We start from the raw sequence: 18,489 nt of genomic DNA, 5'->3' as shown, positions 1-18,489 counted from the left end.
TAAAATGCATTAACTCAGTGTTACGCGCGAAGTGTTACTTTCGCGAAGTTAAGCGCGCGGGGCACTATAGTCTCCCCTGTTTCAAAATTCAATTTTTCAAAACTCATAGTTTTTTCTCGATTTTTTCATTTTGGATGTTTGTGGGCATGTGTTTTTGATGTATTAGTCAAGAAAACTACTTTAAATTTATTTATTCCTAACGAAAAACAGAAAGTCTCCTGGTTTTAGGAATTTTTCAAAAAAAATTGTCAACTTCAAAAGTGTATTTTACAAACTGTAAACAAGTCTGATGCTATCTAAGCTCTCAATCGTCTTCCTGTATGTGTTTTTTAACTGTCACAACAATTAAATTCTTTGTACCAAACCCCGGGCCAAAAATATCTCAGAATTTCCAAAAATACACCATCTAAAATTATACAGCAAGTAGAGGTAAAAATGGAGATTATTGGCAGATAACATCGATATTAAACTTCTTTTACACTGTAATTGGTTAATTTATATGTCTGTTATTAGATCCACCTATAAAAAAAATTGCTGGAAATATTCCCGCGAAATGCCACGCCTCCGAAGGCTACCACATCGAAGTATGTAAACAATCGCTATAAAATCGCGTGTTTTAATCTTTTTTTCCACTTCTAATTTGCTAATGATAAGTCGCTTGACAGTATTTAGACGAATAAACATGTTTTCAACACCATTTACCAATAAATATCGCCAAAAAACACCACATTTCAAACTTTCAATGCTAAGTCTATGGGAAACTTTTTTGCCGTTTATTGGCTTTAAAAATCCTGTTTTTACGCATTTTATGCTCTAATTGGTCATTTCTATCATGATTGACTCGATATCGACCAATAAGCGTTTTCTCGAAAATGTTAATCAGATCGGCCCACCTCGGTTAGTCGCGCTTATACGACTTACTCCGTTAAACGCGGGGGTACTATTGTACCCACTGATTTCCATTGTAGCTCTATGTAAAAAATTTTTTTCGTGCAATTTTGAAATTTTTTCGGTGCGATCTTCACACCATCGAAGGAAGGTGCTGAGGGCATCATTTTTCAACACTAAAAATATTAAAAAATACACGCGTTTTAAGATGTCTGGGAGACTATTGTCTCCCGTTAATTAACTATATAAAATTGAATGAAATAAAACACGTCCACTGAAGCTCAATCCCTTCCCTCCCTTCTACTGTGGACGTCATTTATGGACAGTCCCTACACTTCATTGCTTAGCTGCGAAGGTGGAGAGATGCACATTTGAAATCCAGCACTGGCTCAATTATTGAGATATAACTTGAATTACTGTATATAGAATTTTATCGTTTCTTCTTGAGAGATGTAACTTGAACATTTTTTAATATACAGTACAGTATTTACAGATACAGTATTCTATAAAGAAATTGGATAATTAAAAAAAAATTCTGTAAGAAAAATACATTATTCATTATAAAATAATAATTTAATTAGCTTTGATTAACGGTATTTATACACACAAAATACGCTCCTGCGGATTGTGCGTGAAAAGAAGACGCTTTGTGATATCGTTTTTTTCGGAACGGATTTTGTGTTATTTATTTCTCAATCAATGAAGCTGTAAAATGAAGCAATTTCAAAAAATGTTGTCCTAAAGACCTAAACGAATAAAATCGAAAAGAAAGAGTAACAAATAAAACAATGAAAAACATAAGAACTTGTTCGGTGTCATTCGCGTTAGTTTCAGAAAAAAGTGAGGTTTTGGCAGGGGACACTGTGTCAGGTACACAGTTCAAATTCAGGAAAAACATGGCGTCGGCAGACGACGAGGAGTTCTGTGGAGCTGTCATCGGAAAATCTTTTTTCGATTTTTGATCGGTTTGTTTTGTGAGGATCGAGGATTCGAACCATAGATGTCGGTCCGATAGGCAATTGCAGGGGTAAGATTGCAGGTGCTCCAAGCACTTCGTCTTAAATTTGTTAACTTTTTCACGGACTTTCGACATTTTAACAGACTATTGTCTGTTAAAATGTCGAAAGTCCGTGAAAAAGAGCTAAAATATAGAACAGAATGACGCTATTTTCGCCCCACCAAAATGTAGAGCACCCCTGTGCGAGCATAAAAGTCAATGGGACCATGCCCGTACGGACGACCCTTCGCGAGATATAGCCCTCCAAATATGCGCCTACGTCATATCCGGTCACGTTACTCCGCGCCCAAAAGGGACGGCGTCACGTGGCCGAAAATTTTTTCTTCGGTTTTTCCTCATCTCAGTGTTGAAAAAAAAGCGTGCGCTCCCCCTCCTGCCCACGCCGCAGCCTCCCCCTCGCACGCGGCTGGCGGCCCGATTCTCCCGCCTGCAGCCTTCCGGAGTCGCCATCTGTTGCCTGTAAATACAAATATCTATTATTATTATTAATACACCTCTCACCTGTACTGGGAACGAACCACGGTCCCAGCAGTTGCCGGTCCACTTCTCTCCGCACCGGTCCGCTAGGTCGCTCTGCCAGAACCCAAGGACTGTATACTACAAGGATAGCCAGATTCCTATTCTACAATGTTAGCCAGGAATGGCAAGTTAGTGACGTCAGCACGAGTCCTGACCTCTCTGTTTACATAGAGCAGGGTGTGCACGTGTTTAGTTTTCGCTTTTAATATTCGTCCAATTTTGTGATTAACGAAGTGATTTATTTTAATATTTCTGTAATTGTTTTATTTGACTAAGTTTTTTATAAGGTAAGATGATTTAAATATAAGTCATTAAATATTTAAAGCTATATTTTTATGTTAGGTGAAGAACAAAATGCTGAGTACTAGGTGTGCTGTGTATGGTTGCAATAATAACCTTCTTTTTTCAAATTGGAAGCAACCTGTTTACATCGGGTTTGATCAAAAAATGACAAGAGAAATACTTTTAAAATTAATAGCAGAACTTTATTTACTATCGTATAATGTAGTAGCTTGCGTCAGTGACTGTAGTTGCAGTAACATAAGTTTATGGAAAGAATTGAATGTGAATATCAATGAAACGTTTATTATGAATCAATTATTATTATCAATGAAACGTATATTAGAGATATAAATATGTGGTTCGACATTTTTAATAGCTATGCACCAAAAGGTTCTGTTCCAAGCAAAAATGGATATGGTGTAGACTTGGAATTACAAGAAGAACATTTAAATAAAATGATAAAAATAATCTCAACAATGAGAGCAAGTGGAAAAAATGCCCTCCAAATTTTCCAGAAAGGAATGATAATCTCAATGAAATCGCTAATTGATCTTTTTCAAGATATGAAATCGACTTTTGATATAAAATACATCTGCACTTAAATCAAGATTGTCTGGAAAATTTTTTTTTTTCAAATTAGAAGCCGGGGTCCTAATGAACATCCAAGCCCATTAAATGCTATATATAGGATTAGATTGATTATTTTAGGTAAGAATCCTGGTATTTTAGAGTCAAAAGTAAATACTACAGATCGAAGACAAGAGGAATATATTATACCCAAAGTTTTAGAGAAAGCACATGTAGAAGTATCAAGTGAAAATACAGACCAATATACTGAATGTAAAACTACTTTTTCTTCAAATAAATCTTCAGGAAACTCTACATGCAATCTAGACTTTAACACAATCTCTGAAGAAACTTCCTACGATGCTCTCGAGTATATAGCAGGATATTTTGCCTATAAATATAAAGAAAAATACCCAAACTTAATTAATTCCACTAACAAAATTAAAAATCATTACAACTATAGCATTCCGTCATGGGTGCAACATTTATCTTATGGAGGGCTTATTAAACCTACTGATGAATGGCTAGCAAAAATTATAGAATGGAATAAATATTTCGAAATATATCACGATGAATCGTATAAAAAAGGCCCCGGAGTTGTACAGAATTAGTCAGTGGAAACAGTTTTACCTTTTACTTTAATAAAAGATTTTTGTAAATTAAGAACTATAATAAGAATTAATTATAGAAATCTTAAACAAGAAAACTATAAAATATTGAAAAGAATGCCTTCTGAAAATGGTGATTGTCGAAAAAAAATTAAAAAGTTAAGTAAGATAATCACATAATAAAAAATATAGCTCATTAATTTGTTAAATAAATATTAGACAAAAGACTTGTAAATTTATTGACGTACAGTACACTTATTAAATCCGAAAATTCTACAGTAGTTTACATTTAGTAGTAATTTAATAATTAATTAAGAAATGATTTAATATTTTATCGTATTTTGTTATTTGAAAGATCTGTCATGTTGAAGTAGAGGGCTTGCTGTGACGTCACATAGAGCCAAGGTCACGCTAACAAATATACGGGATCTGGCTATCCTTGTAGTTTAAAGTCCTTGGCAAGAACCACTTCGGAACTCATACTTGAGCCATGCTAGGCTGAGGAGTGCACTGCGCATGACGGGCCCTCCAGGTGGCTCCCCCTCGGCTGCACAGATGCAGCGCGCCGTGCCACGCTGCCCCCCTCGACCGTGAAGTGGGAGCGGGCCTGTCGTGCGGCCAATGGACGGTCAGCTGCGGGTCACGTCTCCGCAGCACCGCCCCCCGAGGTTTCATAAGCCTTTGTACTCAATCGTAGCCTGAGAAAGAAAACCATGCCATTCAGGGGCGCCGCTAGCTGTTTGAACGCCCGTGTGCAATACCGATTATGCCGCCCCCTGTTTAACTACGACTACCTGCGCTGAGCTTGCCAGAAAGGCTCTTTAGTTTTGTCTCATAAAGGTGTGAAAAAAGATAAGAAATACTTTACAAAAAGAACTATTTATTATTACTAAGTTATTTTTGTTTACTTAAGTGTAAAACCATAAAAATATTTATCTATAGAAATTGAACTTTTCTTGCCTTCATGTTTGTGAAATCTGTTATCAATTTTCTTGTATCCAAGCTGTCTAAGATTTCATTTTCCATTGAAACTATAGCTATAAACTAAATTAAATTACTTAGTCTTTGCCGGTGCATTGCTAATCTTAAATAGTTTTCTTTTATAATTTTTAACTTTGAAAAGGACCTTTCACCAAATGCAACTGAAACTGGCAATGTAAGTAATATTCTTACTGATATTGCTGTGTTCGGAAGTGTTGAAATTAAATCATTAGTAAAAAGATATTGTAATGGGGTTTGTGGATCATTAGACTGGTTTTCTGGAAAATGCAACTTTAAAGTATTGATTTCATTAAACAAATCAATACCGTCNAATGTAAGTAATATTCTTACTGATATTGCTGTGTTCGGAAGTGTTGAAATTAAATCATTAGTAAAAAGATATTGTAATGGGGTTTGTGGATCATTAGACTGGTTTTCTGGAAAATGCAACTTTAAAGTATTGATTTCATTAAACAAATCAATACCGTTAATGTCTGTTTAGCTACTTGAATCGTCTTTAAGCTTCAGATTTAAATCCTAACCAAGTTCAAATATCATTAATTATACTTAGACCCATGTCAGAAGAATTATTAACAAAATAATTGCAATTTGATATGCGAAAGAACTGTTCGAATGCGTACAAGTACAAATTGAGAAGGAAGCTCTGTGGGGATTCCCTATTTTCGCCAAACCTGTCAACTTCCGTCATAGAGCACGACTATGGGTACTTGGCTTTCGGCCGCCAGGTTCAATCTGCCAACAGACGTTTCGCATTGCATCTTAATTCTGATAAATGCCAATAGAGGCGCTGTTAACGCTATAATATAAATAAGAATATAGTAATTGCGCGCCGGTCGGATTTTTTCTCCATGCGAAGACATTTCTTATGCTATAAGTAGGGTGGGCATTATGACAATGACTTTGAATATTACGCGACCGATCACTCGATTTGCCGCCCCCTTGCACGCCCGCTTACGGCGGGCCTGATGCCATTCAGTTGTGACATTTCAGTGGTATTGTGTTCATAGATTTTTAACAATTCCTGAAATTTTTCTTTCTTGACTGCTTTTTAGCACTCCTTACATTTTGTATCCTTTAGTTCAAAATTTCCTGAACAACTTTTTAAACCATATTTGGTTTTTTTCTTTTTTTTGAGTGAATTAGAAATACTGGATAAAACTGATTATCATTGTTATGTCACATTATATTAATAACCATAAAGTCTTCACTAATGTGTCCTGGTACCCACCCACTTTAATTACATGAAAATATAATATTTTTATGCAGAATACTAAACTGTTATGTATGTTTATGGATGATATAATTATGACAAAGAAAATTTATGCCTTCATATGCACTGAAGAGGGGTTGGGAATGTAAACCAACCTGAAATACATTTGAAATCCAATTTTTAAAATAAAGATGTTTCTAACCAAAATGCTGTGAGATAGTCTATCAAACAAGTTTTGGATTAAAGAGACATTTACATACAAGAACCAATAGACAGCAACCACATTACATTGTGCATATTTGGTATGTTTGAAGTTTAGCCACATCTTTCTTATACACTAAAAGTTTTTTTACTTTCTCATTACAGAAGGTAACAGTAAATTAGTTTTTTTGAACTAAAGCCACATCAACAGATGTTTTTCTGACAGTTTTAAGAGAAGGTAAATAAGTAATATTGTATTTCAAAGCAATTTGTATAGCCAACAAAAACAAAGAAATATTAAGACAATTAGAACAAGAAAGGTATGGATTTCTAGGACTGCAATTTTTTTTTTTTTTGGTTATCATCATTTACCTCAAACCTAACATTATTGGTGTGATAGAAATTTATGCATTCCCATTGTACAAGAAGTAATGACAAGAGAAAGGTATAAACAAATTTTATCAAATTTACATGTAAACGATAACTTATGCATTCCTCAGATAACAAAGACACTATACAAGATACGATCACTGATCATTACAATTAATGAAAACTTCAAAAAATTCCGACTACCAGATCAATTCCAGAGTATGGATGAAAGCATGGTAAAATTCAAAGGCTGTTCATCCCTCAAGCAGTATAATCCAATGAAACGTGTGAAAAGAGGTTATAAACTCTGGTGTCATGCTGATATGTCAGTATACATATATGAATTTATAATCTACCAAGAAAAAACATATGTTTGTAAAAAAAAATTTGGTCCTCGTGGAAGTGTTGTTGCAAAGTTAACATCATGCATTCATAATAGAAATTTTATAATTAAAATGGATAATTATTTCACATTTCTAGAGGAGTTTGAATACTTAAAATCATACAGCATTTATGCATGTGGAACTATCTGTTCAAATCAAGCAGGACTTCCAAAACTAGCAAATGACAAAGACTTAAAAAGAGGACAGTATGCTTTCAGAACACTGATCAGGGGAGTATCACAAATTTCAAATGGAAAGACAATAGAAATGTTCATTTATTGTCCAATTATCATGGAACAGAAGTTGTAAATGTAAAACACACACAGAATGGTACAAAGCTAATTGTGCCAGCACTACTGGTTATGAGAGATTACAACACATATGGGAGGAGTTGATATGTTGAGATACTTATATGATCGTAATAGAAGATCAAAGAAATGGTGGCATAGACTGATTTTTGCAATTATAGAAATGGCTCTTGTGAATGCTTATGTAATTTTCACTGATTTGAATTGCAAAAAATGGAACTTTTTCATTAAAAAGACAAGTAGCTCATTAACAAAAGGAAGAAAAACATCTTCAAATAGAGGAAGATCAAACAACCAGTCCATTGCTTACAGAAAATGCTAATTTTTTCCATTTGTTTCTAAGAAAGGTCGATATGAAAATTGTGCTACAAAGTATATAGAATCAAGACCACATTCAAGATGCACATTATGTAAAGTTTTCTTGTGTGTAAATCAAAAGAAAAATTGCTTTCTAGATTTTCACCAATTATAAATTATTAAACCAATGAATTTTATTGCAGTTTTGTTTTTCATTTCATTATTTTTTAAATTTTAACATTGTTATATTGTAAAAATTATCAAATACATAATATAGATAATTATGCATTTAATTTGCCAATTTTTCTAATAAAAATTTTTTATATAAAACAAAAATATTTTATTTATGTAATATTAAAAAAAAGACTTATAAGTACTGTACCATCATGCTTTAAAGCACATTGGGACTTAAAATCATTTTTTAATTATGGGACTTGTAATACATTTTAATTGTTTTTCATACTTATCTGTAAACAAACACCTCTTCTGATGATGATGATTTTTTTTATTTCTCACTTATCAAAAAATAAAAATTCAGTCAATAAAGGGATATAGTATTTAAAATGCAAAAGCAATAAAATACATAATTTATTATTGTTTTTACTTTACATATATTTATTTTAAGTTTATCAAAATGGATATTATTCAGGATTTGGGAATGGATTCACTTTCCATTGTTCAAACTGAATCAATTTCCCCCAATTAGAAATAATCTGCTGGAATGAATTAAATTCGAAGTATGAGGCACCACTGTAAAGTTAATTATTCTAATGTCCCCCTAATTACAAATATTTCTCTTTTTGATAAATTGAGTAATTATTCTTTATTAATAATTAAGAAAATGGTTAAATGAAATTGGTTTAGCATCAAGTTTATTTTCTAAGTACTGTACCAGTTTGAATAACTTAATTCCTTTTTTGGTAAATTTTATAAAATTTAAAACAAATTTTTCAAAATAAGTCCTGGAACTTAAAATTTAATTTTCTTTCCAATGAATAAACAATATAAATAAAACTAATAGAATGGGATGAAGTAATATACTGTAGTATATACAAGGTCTGTTCAAAAAGTATCGGACTTTTATTTTTTCTGCGTAAACCAATGATGCACGGGAGGCCTCTTTCGGTGGAGTTGTGGAGGGGACAGTCATGCACAGCCCTGAATTTTTTCCCGCCTGCAGGAAGCGTCAGTCGTTGGCAATCGGCCTATGAGTGAGGTCATGTAGTGCGCTCTCGTCGGATTCCACTAAGCTGGAAAATGACTGAACAACGTGAGCAGCGATATTACATCAAATTTTGCCAAAAACCTTGGCGATACCCAAGCGTAAACCATTCGCAAGATTCAGCAGGCTTTCGGGGACGATCCTCGAGGCCAAAAAAAGCGCGGCAGGTCCGCAGCAATATCAAGGTCATGTTGACAGTTTTTTCGACTCTCGTGGGGTGGTGTATCGTGAGTACGCACCACAAGGCCAAACCATCGCAAAGGAGTACTACCTGGAGGTCCTTCGTCGTCTTTCCGATGCTGTGCGACGCAAACGACCGGATCTGTGGTCGATCAAAACTTGGCAGCTCCATCGCGATAACACATCTGCCCATTCTCACATCTGATTCGGGCTTTCGTCACCAAACACAACACTCCTGTGGTTCGTCACGCTCTGTACTCTCTCCACATGGCTCCGTGTGACTTTTGGCTATTTCCCAAGCTGAAAATGCCACTAAAAGGAACCCGATTTTAGTCAAGAGAAGACATCGTGCGGAAGGTGATGGATCGGCTGATGGCCATTCCAAAAGATGCGTTCCAGCAGTGTTTCCAGCAATGGCAGGAATGCTGGGAGAAGTGTATACACTACCAAGGAGACTACTTTGAAGGGGATTAGGGTTTTGTACCTCAAAATCAATAAATGTATTTTTGCCGACCAAAGGTCCGATACTTTTTGAACAGCCCTCGTAGATTTAATTGTTTGTGTATGAAATGGAGAGTTAGGTTTAATGAACATTTGCAATCAAAAATAATTAGTATTAGTTTGAATAAACATTGTATTCAAACTAATTGTAACAAACAATTGTATGAACATCTCAAAGTCATTCCAGGAGGAAATAGGATCAATGATAATACAGATCTTAAAATGGATGAAAATTGGTTACCATGTTTTGTTAAATTTCTTTTAAAAAAATTTAAAACATTGTTTTTAAATGTTATGGATTGATAATTAAAAACAAACTTGATTTTTATTAATTTCATAAGTATATTATAACTATCAGTTTTTAAAGAATTATTTATTTATTTCAACTTTTCATAAAAATTATTCCACAATCCTAAATGTTTTGATTCTGAAAACTACAGACTAAATATTAATTTGAATGTCATTTCACCTATAAAGTTTAAATTTTCAATTTTACAAAGTTACACATTACAATTTATAATTAGCTATGTAGTAATAAAAAATTACAATAAAAAATTTTTCATGATAATTATGTCCGATATCATTATCAAGTATTTAATAAACTAAAATTTTAAAATATCATTAATAAACTTTTATTTAGTTAAATTAAATTCTAGCAAAGGATCAAAATACAGATTACACTACATTTTTAATCTATTTATGGCTAAATTTATTAGAAAAACCTGTTATTTACTGTAAAAGTAGAAAGTTTACATATACAGTATCATGATTCTGTAGTTTATCCAATATTTATAGCAAAAATTAAAATCAATAAATAAAATACTAAATTAGGAAAACATTAAAAAATTAATACAGAAATGCTGATCTTTAACATCTTTAAAATCTATTTAAAATAGTTAATGTTCTACTCATAACTTTTAGAGAACAGATATTATTACAAGAGCTAGGACATCTGGGCAATAAAAATCATACAAGTTATCTTATGTCCTATAACTCTTATTGTACAATTTTAACATTATACAACTAAATTTTTAAAACCATTTTAAATATCAAAATAGTAATTCCAATTTATTATTATTTTTTTAATAAACAGAAAAGCAGCATAATTAAAAATCATTGGGACATCCAAAAACTAAATCTAAAAAACAAATTAATATAAATAACTGATAATGGTTATATCAATACCAAAAGATGTATTAAAAAAAATCTAATGAAGCCCAAACTATGATTCACGAGTCTAATCTGGCCCAGGGGTCATATGTCCATGGACCAGATTAGGTCCATGAACATATTTGACACATCACTTTTATTAAATGATAGAAATAGGCCTACATTTTGTATATATGTGGAATATACAAACTGTGCCTTGACTAAATTTATGAGAATTTGGTCTATGAATTGAAAAGTTTGGGCATCACTGATATACTTTGCTGAAATTTTTCATGAAAGAAAAAATTGTTTTTGTTATTACATTTATTTAAACAAAATCATTAAATAAAACTTTAACATTCAACATTTCATTATTCCATTATAAAATTAGTGAATATAATAATTTAATTTTAAATCAGATTAAGAAAAACAATGAATAAAATAACTTATTACATATTGAAACAATATATTTGTAACCATAAAGTAATATTTATATAAAAAATTAACAAGCCCAGGATTTTATATAAAGAACTTTTTAGATTCATCAACTTTTATGATTAACTCAATTTTGATGAGAAGTCCATAATGTGACTAAGCAGTAAAATAACAAAATAAAGTACATATATAGATAAACAATCAAACTAATTTTAATGTTACAATTTTGTAATAACTCAGGATATATTCTTTTCTTCTTAATTGAAGTTTTAGACTATTTACAAAAAATTTAAAATTTTTCTTGATTTTCTTGAAAAATTTGATCTTTTTTAACTTTGTGGACTTTTCTACCAATTTTTACCTTGTTTTTAGAAGTGTTTTCTTCATTTAGAAGTTTTTCTTCAAAGCAAATTTAAAACTGTTACTTCTGTGGTGGTGTAAAAAGGATTTAAAAGATAGACTCGAAAAATTTTAAATTTTTTGTAAATAGTCTAAAACTTCAATTAAGAAGAAAAGAATATATCCTGAGTTATCACAAAATTGTAACTATATGCAAATAGTGTAGATTTCTCGTAACTACCACTAGAGGGCCAGAAGCAGTTTAAAAGTGGATAAAATAATATGGTGTGAAGAATTCATTATGGTTTTAATGTAAAAAGTGTCAGAACCTCTAAGAAAAGGCTGGCACTTGATCTTTTTTAACTTTGTGGACTTTTCTACCAATTTTTACCTTGTTTTTAGAAGTGTTTTCTTCATTAAGAAGTTTTTCTTCAAAGCAAATTTAAAACTGTTACTTCTGTGGTGGTGTAAAAAGGATTTAAAAGATAGACTCGAAAAATTTTAAATTTTTTGTAAATAGTCTAATTTTAATGATTGACAAGAAAAATCATAACACTCAAATTTTTAAAATTATAAATGTTAACACAGATTGAGCACACTTCTATTGTATCTCATGCAATGACTGTTTTTCCTTTTCTTTAATCTGAAAGTAAAGAAAGAAAAAATTTAGGTTTAAATACTTGATCTGAAACTAAATAAAATAAATATCTATTATTAATTTGTTTAAGATAATGTATTTTCATTAAGATAAAATAAAATCATATTTTTAAGTACTTGCATAAAAATATTTGAAATGTTTAATGTCATATAAGTATGAAATTTTCAATTGTCTCACTAAAAAAAATTAATTAGTGATATAACTTAAGAACACTAACAAAATTCTTGAATCATTATTCTATATTTCAATATTAGTAAAATAAAATCAGCAAATTTTATTTAGTCACTAATATAAAAAGAGCCAAATGAATTTTTTTTAGTACTCAGTGGCATGGATTCATGAACATGTCCTTACTAAATTGAGCAATTATTTATTGTGACATTGTCACAATGCTGGACTGCAATTTTTAATCATATTTTTCATTTATTTTTAATTTAAAATATATTCTCTCCACCTCAAATTAGTAGTGATTTGCCCCTGTACATCAACTTGTCCTTTAACAATAGTTAAACAATCAAACTAATTTACGTTAGAACAGATGAAAAGTCATTTATCTTATACGTTTCAGGGGAAAATTTTTGAATTGATGTAACATGACTTCCGGTACAAACTGGAAATTCATATAAGTGGGGCCTCTTGCTCCTAAGGTTTCCATATCTAATCTCATCTTTCATTATTCCATTATAAAATTAGTGAAGGTTTCCATATTCTCATCTAAGATTTCCATATCTGATCTCATCAACCTAACTCTGTTCTCAAGATTGAAGAAAGAAAGATGAATGGACAACAGTGGGAATTTATAGGTCTAAGATTTTTTCAAATTGCAGCCCAATAACAATTATATTACTATTTTATCATTGCAAGGTGTAATAACATTTGAACGTATTCATGAATTCATTAATCTGAGTGGTTTTACAACATTAGCAGACATTTGCCATTTCAAGATGGTGGAATTATACTTGCCAACCTTTAGAATGGGGAATAGCTGGAAAGTTAGTAGAAAAATGCTGATTTTTACTGATAGCATAAAAAGTGAAAAAGTTCTGTATTAACATTTATCAATGTTAATAAAGAACTTTTTCACTTTTTATGCTAACATTTATCAATGTTAATAAAGAACTTTTTCACTTTTTATGCTATCAGTAAAAATCAGTATTTTTCTACTAACTTTCCAGCTATTCCCCATTCTAAAGGTTGGCAAGTATAATTCCACCATCTTGAAATGGCAAATGTCTGCTAATGTTGTACAATGCTTATATTAAATACCTTTAATAAATAAAATTTAATGTTATCTCTGTATGATATCTTATAAACCTATTGCCATAAATACTGTCAAGAGTATGTCAATAACTCTTTAACATAACAATTTAAAAAAATGCAAATATTTTACAGGACATATAAATCTACAACTATATTTATGATGTGTTCCATCTTGATATTGCATGATGAGTGCGTCCTATTGTATGTCTTTGTGCAATGTTTTGCTTTGTTAATAATTTCTTTTGTTACAGTACAATGTACTCATTTCAGGTGCTACCAGTCCAGTTTATTGACTTTCACTGCAATTAATTTTTCTGGTTATTTATTTCCTATCTGTATTTTTCTTACCATACTGAATATCATTTTCTTTTGCCACACAGCAATGCAGGAGAGGCCCTGAAATGCTGTGTGGTAAAATAGTATGGTTGATGATGGTTCTTTTCTTGAAAAAGTTCATACCATACAATCTGTACATTCTTAAGTGATGAATTAGATGTTTCTTCTTTTTGGGCAGAGAAACTGTAGTGCTGCTCAATAATTTGATATAACTGTAAAAGTAACTCATTTCCTTCTGCTGATAAGTCAGCCATAATTGATTTAACCACCAACATGATGGCACTAACATTGCCAGACTTGAAGATGCAATTTATCTCATCTGCCGTTTAAAATTGTCACAATTGAGCTAAAATGTATGAGAATACATATATAAAAATATTAATTTTGGTTTTTTCCCAATTGAAGGAATCTGAGAACATCGTTCTGGTTTGTTTCAGTTTGTAATAAAATACAGTGTCTTTGGCATATATATTGGTTTTCTTTTTGAAACCGTGTCCTGTTTTATATTTGTGGCGTAATAAACACTAGTATTGTGTTTTATTCTAAAGACACATGGCAAATTTTCCATCAAATTCCTTTATTAGTTGATACGGTACATTGTTTTTTACTCGTTTCGGGCTTTGCCCCTCTTCAGTCAACCAAAATACAATATATATATTTAACTTATAACAGTAGAGAGTTTACATAAAATAATGAGTACATAAACGATATATAGACGTACCTTTTGGTTACACTTTGTATNCCTTTTTTTCTATCGAACGTCATACATGGCAACACTTAAGACACCAGCGCATAAGAAAAAATAAAAAAGGGGGTGGAAGGTAAAGAGGGGGAGGAAACAGTTAAAAATTTTTTACAGTTTGTAGTATCGAAATATGCTTATAAGAGAAGATTTTAGAACTTTTAACCTTTTAATTTATTTATAATATATACTAGTTATACAAAGATTAAAGCAGATTTTACGTTTTTAAATTATACAAAGTGTAACCAAAAGGTACGTCTATATATCGTTTATGTACTCATTATTTTATGTAAACTCTCTACTGTTATAAGTTAAATATATATATTGTATTTTAGTTGACTGAAGAGGGGCAAAGCCCGAAACGAGTAAAAAACAATGTACCGTATCAACTAATAAAGGAATTTGATGGAAAATTTGCCATGTGTCTTTAGAATAAAACACAATACTAGTGTTTATTACGCCACAAATATATATTGGTGTTAGACTTGTTAAATGAAGTGTTTATTTGATACTACCAAATTCTTTAAATTAAAAATACTGACAAAAGTGAAAATCAGCATGTCTTCTGATGGAGCATACAAAATGCTGATGGTTGGCAACTTTGTGGAATGCAGCTATGATCAATAAAGAGGTAAACATTCACATCAAATCTTACCCTCTCTCTTACATTTCTGTGTATATTTATCTACTTGAACCTTGTTTATTAATAGGATATATTATACTGCTGAAGTTTCTTTTGACTAAGATCTCTCTTTGCTAATCAGAAATTTCAGCAGTATAATAAGTCCTATTACTAAAACAAGGTTCAAGTAGACAATATATACACAGAAATGTAAAACAGTAAGAACACAGAAAGTAATTCTTTCTTACCTCTATTTATTCATTTATGATGATATAATTTTTAAAACTTATTTTTATATTACTACTTATCAATAAAAGTAATGTTTAATTTAAGGATCATCACTTATTTATATAAAGATGTACTAAGAGAGAATATGCTATTATAGTGGTTACTCATATTCTATGCACCTTAAAATTTTTTTTTATATTGGCAATTTCCAATTTGATATAGGAGATGATTTCTATAAATTTTTTTCATCACATTTATAATGATATAATAATAAGATACATTCCTTAGATCAGATCTAAAGATAAAAAATATAAATAACTAAATTAAAGGTTTTTTAAAATGATTTTTATCCCAATAAATGTTGCTATGCTACACTTACAATCAAAAATCGAACCTGTACTGGCATGTATCCTATAAAAGATACACGCCAGTACAGGTTCAATTTTTGATTGTAAGTGTAGTAAACTTCTGGTGTTAGTAAAGGGTTGAACAGTATTGCTATGCTAGTTTATAAATTGAAAACAAAATCTGTTATCTAGTTTTGACATTACTATTAGGTCTTTTATTTTAAAAAGTTATATTTCTTGAATTTTTTTATATACAAAATCAATAGGATAATGCCTTTCCAATAGGAAATGTCTAGCTAGTAGAAATAGAGAGGGAAGTCCCAATCTGAACCTAGCTTAGTGAATGTGTGAAATATTTGACTGTCTTTTATATTACAAATATTTCAATAAACATGTACCACAGCATAATACATGTAGTCAATCTTGTAGTTTTTAAGATCTTTTTCTTAATCACATCTCCCAAAATTTGAGTATTGTTGAACCTTATATTACATGAAGATTAGTCTTGTTTAAAACATACTTGCAAATGTGTATTTTATAGTTATAAAATTTTCCCCAAGGTTAACGTATCATACAGAACAATGAAGGCGATCTTGATATCTAAATTGAATACAAACTTTACAGAAATGTGGCATATGTCTAGGTTTGCGATTGAAAACCTGCACATTGTTGTCTCCATCGTAAGCTCATGATGACCCAACCTTCATCTCCAGGATCATCAGGAAGGAGAGCTGAGTCCATGGCTACAATCCAGAAACTATACAGTAGTCTATAGTGGAAGAGTCTGTAATCACCAAGACTAAGGAAGGCAAGGTAGGTCCAAAGCATGACTAAAAGCATGCTTATCATTTTCTTCGACATTTGTAGGATTGTGCATTGAGAATTTGTCCCATGGCCAGACAGTGAATGTTGAGTTCTACTACAATGTTATAAGGCATCTGAAAGAGGATTTTCATTGCAAAAGATCTCAACTGTGGCATGATGGCAATTGGGTGCTCCACCATAACAATGCTCCTTCTCACACAGTATTGAAAACCTGCACATTTTAGCATGCAGAAAGATCATTGTTGCCCCCAACCTCCATACTTGCTGGATCAGACACCTTATAATTTCTTTTTGTTCAAAAAGACAAAATTCAAGTTGAAGAGTTGCTATTTTGTCACAGTAGAGGACATCCAACATGAATTGCAGATAGTACTTGAAACCCTCCAAGAACAGGATTTCCAGAGAGCATTCCAAGCTTAGCAGAAATGCTGAAATTGGTATTTCAATGCAGCAGGGTGCTATTTTGAAGGTGATGAATATCAAAGTTAAATAAAGTATGTTACTTTCTTTTTTATATACCCAGTATTGGAACTTTTTGATTGCACTTCAAAGATTATACTCAAAAAATTAAACTATTACCATATTATATAATCACAAAAATTTTAATTTTAAAATAAAAAAAATTGGTATAACAATTTTTGCTGCATTCTTTAAAATTTTGAAAAGAAAACAATATAAAATTAGTTCTAGTCTCAAAGTACAATATAAATAATAAATTACATTAAATGCATTAAAGACAGACATTAGAAGATTTTAATTTGTATTCTATTGCAATAAAATCTTTTTTCTTATTCATTTATTATTGGTTATGCATTCTGTATAGTTTATAATATATCATTCACTCTGTGCAGATGTTTGTTCAGTACAAAATATCCAGATTACAACAGTTCACTATTTATGACTTCTCATCCTCAGTCAAAATTCTAATATGATATAAACTTTATTGAAGAGTGTTATGTAGCATATCTTAAACAATCAGTTAGATTTATTAAAAGTTTATTATGCTAAATAAATAAATATATTTTAAAGCTTATTTTTGATTCAAATGTATGTCTTAACTTCTTGTTCATTACATCCAAATTTATGTTAATGAAAACATAACAAAATAATGTAATGTCATTAGTAAATTGTAAATTAGATATAAGCTCTACTTTTAAGCTGACATTAAAATCAAATTAAAAATTTACCTAATTATGCTCATCCAATAATTTCTCTTGAAACGCTAATATAGAATTAACAATTCTTTTTAGTTTGTTGATAGGTGATGAAAGTGATATCCTGAAAAATACCATAAGTATTAAAGATCTTTTTAGTTTTTTTGTCTTATTCTAAAATCAAAATTATACCTGAAATGATATGTATTTGGTTTTTGTCCAAAAATGCAACCTGGCATTACACACACTCCTGTTGTTTCCAGAAGTTGTAATGCATAATAATAATCTGGTGACATTCCTTTAGCCTTTTGAAATACACAATTTTATAATTAAAAATTGTAATAAAACAATTATTACTGTTTTTAATTAACTATTTTATACCTGGGCTTTCTCTATGAATTTCTGGGGTAAAATTAACCTTGGAAAAGCATATATTGCACCTAACACTTTGGTGCATTTTATATTAAATTTATTTAGCTCATTGAATAAGTATTCTGCATTCTGTTTTAATGAAAATAACACTTCATTTTTTTCCTAAAGAAAAGAAAAAAACTAAAAATTAATTTTGTATCAGGTGAAGTCGATCAATTTTATTATACAGCAAGTAAAGATTATTTACTTAAATTAAAAAATTAAAATGAGTCATAAACTTCTAAAACTTTGTATAAAAAAGAGACTATGATCATGTGAAACTGTAATTTCATATTAAGTATTCAGTAAGATTCAAAAACAGAGTCAAAGATAGTTTTATATTTTCTAAAAGCCTAAAGAAAAACACAGTAACTATAGTTTCTTTATCAATATATTATTATTATTATATACTGCTGAAGTTTCTTTTG

At 30.8% G+C, this 18,489-nt stretch overlaps 2 pseudogenes; one reads left to right on the top strand and one right to left on the bottom strand.

The window, feature by feature from the left end:
- The first annotated feature begins 5,244 nt into the window (after positions 1 to 5,244).
- On the top strand, positions 5,245 to 7,846 carry LOC111618283 (annotated as a pseudogene).
- Positions 7,847 to 12,087: 4,241 nt separating this feature from the next.
- The window catches only part of LOC111618284, a 41,516-nt pseudogene continuing 35,114 nt past the window's right edge, over positions 12,088 to 18,489 (bottom strand).

Source organism: Centruroides sculpturatus, unplaced genomic scaffold (assembly GCF_000671375.1).
Source record: "Centruroides sculpturatus isolate CEXI.00-Female unplaced genomic scaffold, Cexi_2.0 scaffold83, whole genome shotgun sequence".
NCBI classification, from domain to species: domain Eukaryota; kingdom Metazoa; phylum Arthropoda; class Arachnida; order Scorpiones; family Buthidae; genus Centruroides; species Centruroides sculpturatus.
This window is presented reverse-complemented; position numbering and strand designations above follow the sequence as displayed.